The sequence below is a fragment of the Lissotriton vulgaris genome, chromosome 6 (genome assembly GCF_964263255.1).
Source record: "Lissotriton vulgaris chromosome 6, aLisVul1.2, whole genome shotgun sequence".
Lineage (NCBI taxonomy): Eukaryota > Metazoa > Chordata > Amphibia > Caudata > Salamandridae > Lissotriton > Lissotriton vulgaris.
In genome coordinates, this window is record NC_141694.1 from 585504974 (window position 1) to 585511244 (window position 6271).

The window sequence follows — 6271 nt, forward strand, 5'->3', positions numbered from 1 at the left end:
CGCGCTCCGTTACTGGAGAGTATCCTGGCGCGGGAAAAGGGTAAGGCAGACAACAGAACACAGGGAAAGCATCCTAGATTGCACTCTTAAATAGGTGGGTTTTCAGGTGTTTTTTGAATACAGCCACTGCTGGCGTGGAGCGCAGGTGGAGAGGGAGTGCGTTCCAGGCCCGAGCCACAATCACAGATGTCGACTGGCCACCAAGTCTAGCACGTTTAAAACGGGGAAGGGACAGTTTAAACAGAGTAGAAGATCTCAGGGTGCGTGCGGGGGCATAGCTGGTGAATCTCTTTCTCAGATACAGGGGGCCTTGATCATGAGTTGCACTGAACGCAAGCACCAAAGATTTAAACAAAATGCGCTGTGCGACAGGAAGCCAGTGGAACGTGCGCATCTCAGTGCGGACGCTCTTCCATCTAGGGATGTTAAATAATAGACGAACAGCCGCATTCTGGATGATTTGCAGGCGTCTCACCAGATATGCCGGAATGCCACTGAACAGTGCATTCGCATAGTCCAGCCTAGCCAGTATGAGTGCCCGGGCAACCGACTCCCTAGCCTCCCTAGCCTCCCTAGGGAGCAAGGGAAAAAATTTACGGAGCATTCTCAGAGTGGCAAAGCAGGTGCCTGTAAGCTTTTTAGGTCTCGCCTGTCGATGCGCATGCGCATCGAGCAAGCGAGACTATGGGGGCTCATCGACTCTTTATCTAACTTGCAAGGAATCGTGGCGATTCCTTGCAGTGCCCGTGACTTTTAAGGTCAATGCGCATGCGCATTAAGCTTATGCGCATTGACCTTAAAAGTCACGGGCGCGTGCATGTCCGTATTTGTTTACCCGCTCCGCCCCCTCCCGCCGTGTCGCCTTGCCTACTCTCTTCCACAGCCTCCCCCAGCTCCGCCCCCTCACTACTTGATTGCACGGCCGCTAGGCCGTGCCTCCCCTACTCTCCTCCCCCCTCCTCCTCTCCTCCCCTGCCTGCCTGCCGCTAGCCTTGCCTACTCTCTCTCGCACCCTCCCCCAGCTCCGCCCCCTCACTACTTGTTATTGAAAATTGCTGGGACAATCCGCTGCTTTGCTGGAGTATCATAATTCCCCTGCACGCCCTGTGTTTTAGAGGCTGTAGATGGCTCCTGTTGTGATTTATTACCACTGCCTGTATTCTGTATGCCAGCTGTGCCTTGCATTATCGCGGCAGGATTACTATCGATGTTGCCGCTGTTACCGCTATTATCCATAGCTTTGGTGCCTTTACAAGCACTAGTATCTTCGCTATGAGAGTGCGCAGCATTTTCCGTGTCGCCACTGTTCCCCAGAGCCGTAGCGCCACCCTCCAGCACTACGCCTACAGATGTATTGGCCGATACCGATGCCCCTCCACGGTTCCTTGCGCCTCCTCTGACTTTTTGCGCCATTGCTGTAATTGCGCTGATCACCGCGCTGAGTTTGCTGCAGTTAACAGTTAACAACTAACAGTGCACTAGCTCGCTACCCCCAAAAGTACCTCGCACACCTGCTGCTCCTCGTTGTGGACCCGCTATGAGCCGTCGTTTAGACCGGCAGCACTACAGTCTCCAATTTACGGGTCTCAGTCTCTCGAGCAGCAACCACTGCGATAGTCACTCTCCTGCAGCTCTTGCTCCGTGAGCGTCACATCCAGCGCGGCCAGCGCCGGCGTCTCCAATCGGCGAGGCTCGCAACCTGCCCGGCGTGGGGGCGTAGGTAGTATCCGACTGCAGATGCCACACAAGATGGATTAACTTCCACAATCTCCAAATCACAGTCGGAAGAGGCTCTTTTCAGCGCTATTGCACCTACGAACTGCTAGAACCAGGGTTTCCCATTGGGAGCTGTGTGCACACCACCTCACACGGCCACTGCTTCAGTCGCGATCTTGCCTCCTCTGGAGGGAGCTAAACGCGGGCCTTGCTGAACAGCTATTGAGGGTCGCCGTGAGCAGTCTTGCTGCACAATTCTGTACAATTTGCAATTTTGAGACCAGGTTTGAGCGCTTACTTCCAGATGCCTTACGCGAGTGAATCAGCCCCAGGATTTCGACATCCCTCCTCCTGCACTTTGACCTTACTAACCCACGGCTTTTGTACTTCCCATTCCTGGCCCCCACCTTGAAACTGTTCGTTGTCACCCTTAGTCTGACTTAATTGCACATCGCGAGTTCGGGTCCTTTGCCTCTCGCTATTCCGCCTCGGTATGTTCTTCTAGACTCACCTACCTGCCGGCTTCCTAGCCCATTACCATGACGTGATTGCAGACGTTAAGGCTACTCTCTTCATTCTGTTCTTCCCGCTTACTGCACAGCCACCGTGAGCTTCTTCGCCACTCTGTGTTTCACCCCTTCCCCCCACCTGGCCGCCCTTGCTCCCCTACCAATTGCCTACTCACCCAGATGCCCCAGAATTGACACACAACCTTATGTCCAGGCTCTTACTTCACCACCCTGGTAGTGTTCATGCCCCCTGCTCTCCCTCAACCCCTCACCCTCAACCCCTCACCCTCAATCCCTCACCCACACTCACCCTCACTCACCCTCACTCACACTCACTCACCCTCACTCACCCTCACTCACCCTCACTCACCCTCACTCACCCTCACCCTCAACCCCTCACTCACCCTCACCCTCACTCACCCTCAACCCCTCACCCTCACCCACCCTCAACCCCTCACCCACCCTCAACCCCTCACCCTCACTCACCCTCAACCCCTCACTCACCCTCAACCCCTCACTCACCCTCACTCTCACTCATCCTCACTCACCCTCAACACCTCACCCTCACTCACCCTCACTCACCCTCACCCTCAATCACCCTCAACGCCTCACCCTCAACGCCTCACCCTCAACCCCTCACTCACCCTCACTCTCACTCATCCTCACTCACCCTCAACACCTCACACTCACTCACCCTCACTCACCCTCAACACCTCACCCTCACTCACTCACCCTCAACACCTCACCCTCAACACCTCACTCACCCTCACTCTCACTCATCCTCACTCAACCACCCTCAACCTCACTCACCCTCAACACCTCATCCTCAACACCTCATCCTCAACACCTCACCCTCAACACCTCACCCTCAACACCTCACCCTCAACACCTCACCCTCAATCCCTCACCCTCAACCCCTCACCCTCACTCACTCACCCTCAACCCCTCACCCTCAACCCCTCACTCACCCTCACTCTCACTCACCCTCACTCACCCTCACTCACCCTCACTCACTCTCACTCACCCTCACTCACCCTCACTCACCCTCACTCACCCTCACTCACCCTCAACCCCTCACTCACCCTCACTCTCACTCACCCTCACTCACCCTCAATCACCCTCAACGCCTCACCCTCAACGCCTCACCCTCAACACCTCACTCACCCTCACTCTCACTCATCCTCACTCACCCTCAACACGTCACACTCACTCACCCTCACTCAACCTCAACACCTCACCCTCACTCACTCACCCTCAACACCTCACCCTCAACACCTCACTCACCCTCACTCTCACTCATCCTCACTCAACCACCCTCAACCTCACTCACCCTCAACACCTCATCCTCAACCCCTCACCCTCAACACCTCACCCTCAACCCCTCACCCGCAATCCGTCACCCTCAACCCCTCACCCTCACTCACTCACCCTCAACCCCTCACCCTCAACCCCTCACTCACCGTCACTCTTACTCACCCTCACTCACCCTCACTCACCCTCACTCACCCTCACTCACCCTCAACACCTCACTCACCCTCACTCATCCTCACTCACCCTCAAAGCCTCACCCTCACCCACCCGCAAACCCTCACCCTAACTCACACTCAGCCTCACTCAGCCTCACTCACCTTCACCCTCACTCACACTCACTCACCCTCACTCTCACTCAGCCTCAACCCCTCACTCACCCTCAACCCCTCACTCACCCTCATTCACCCTCACACACCCTCACCCTCACTCACCCTCAACTCCTCACCCTCACACAGTGCAATAGGTCTCAGAGCATTTGAGTTAGAGCTTTTAGAATTGTTTATGGCTTTTTTCTTTAGCATTGGCTACAGGGAACAAAAATGCTAAAGATTTACAAAAAAACCCCATAAACAATTCTAAATGCACTAACTCTAATGCTGCGAGACCTATTGCATTTCTAATGCTTGTTAACATGGTACTCGAATCTGAGATCCTCTGTGAACCAAATACCAAGATTTTTGGCAGGTCTCCCCATCTCTTTCGGGCTGGGAATGTTAGAGGGCCACAGTGTGCTCTCTGCAGAACAATCTTTTTTCACATAAACATAAACTGCCTGGAGTTTATGACAGGCTCCTTTATAGTGAAATATTGGACCAAGGACAAGGACCAATGCTGCGTCCTCCTTAAGATGGACACTGTGGTGGTAGTCCGCTACATCAATCACCTTGGAAGAGCGAAATCGAAGACCCTCTCTGACTTATCCTGAAGTTCTTGGACCTACTGCCTGGCCATCCAGATTTCGGTGATGGCATTCACGACATTGGAAAGGTGCCAGCCTCTGGAAATTGCACCCACTGGTGTTCCAGGACATACAATTCAAGTGGGATCCTTTCACGATGGATCTGTTTGCCTTTTGGATAAACCAACAGGTGGACAGATACTGCAGCTGGAGACCAGGCCTCAATGCAGTGGCAACGGGTGCCTTTCTTCAGCATTGGAGCAAATATAAAGGGGATGTGTTTCCGCCATTCACTATGATCAGAGTCGTGAGGCAGCTTCCATAATTTTATATCTGAATATATCTTTGTGTGCACCATCACGGGTTCAACACTGCCTGCTACTATATTGGTATGTATTCCACATGGAAGAATTCCCATCAACAATTTGGGTGCTTATTTAACAGCAACCAACATTGTTATCGACGGGAAAAGTTCTTTGAGCCTTGAAAAAGCCCTGCTGGCGAAACACGCGTCGGCTGCTGCTGTTTCTTCGCTTGCTTCGAAAATAAAAGTCAAAAGACCTGATTCGGGAGTGTGGTTGAAATATTTCTTGAAGCATTTTTCAAAGGACATTTGATTAAGGACTTATTGGAAACACACCACGAAGGAGAACTTCCTCTATTTATTTGCTGTACCACCTATTGGATTATAGATATAGTGATTGAGTGTGCTTGGGTGTATTGAGATTCACTATGATCATGAGGTTGCCCACCCAAGTTTGGAAGCAACAAGCGGACCTGGTGGAAGTCACCCCGATTTGGAGATCTCAAGTCTGGTTTCCAGATCCACTGGAACTTTCTTGAAATGTTCCAATCCGTCTACCCCTGTTTCAAAATCTCCTCCGGGATCCCTGGGGGAACCATCATCACCTGGTTCTGGAAGGATCTATCTATTTTATGGCATGGAGGATCACTGGGATCACTGGAAGGTCCCAGGCATTTCACAGGAAGCTGCTTCCCTGCTCACCAAAAACGGGGCAGATAGCCCAACCAAGAGATATTGCTCAACCTGGACTCAATTGTTGGGTTGGTGGCATCAACAACAGTTAGATCCCATGTGAGCAGACGTTGTCCACATCTTGAATTTCCTTGCTTCATTAGTCTTGAACGGTTTGGCGTATAGGTCCATTAACACTTTTCGATGTACAATTTCGGCTGCCACTCCCCGATGTGGGGCATCCAGTGGGGGAACATCCTTTGGTATGTACACTCCATAGAGGCATTAGACTATCCCTGCTTCCTGAACCGAGATATTTACACTACGGGATGTCAATAAGGTCTTGCACCTATTCAAATCATGGCCTTCGAGCAAGTATCTGTCACAAAAACAGATGTTGGCAAAATTAGCTACCGTATTGTGCTTGGTATCTTGAACAGACTCTCAGATGTGAAAGCCTTTGACATAAAAGGTAGAGTATTCACTCCAGCTGGAGTGACCTTTCATATTTTTAGGAGAACAAAATGTAATTCATACAGTGTCTCACATACTATGCTTCCAGATGTTCCGAAGTTGTGTATTGTAACAGTAATAAAAGCTTATGAAGCTATGACAGACGATCCTCGCCCCCAGGGGAAAAGATAACTCCTCTTGCTCTCACTAAACCTCATAGAGCAGTTTCCTCTCCTACCACCATGTGGGTCAGATGGACCGTGCAAGAAGCTAGCACTGACACATCCCTGTTCAGAGCTCATTCCATGAGAGGGTCCATGGCCTCCAAAGCTTTTTTTTTGGGAGCCAACTTAGAAGACATTCTTAATGCAGTGGACAGGACATCCGATTCCACATTTAAGTGGCTTC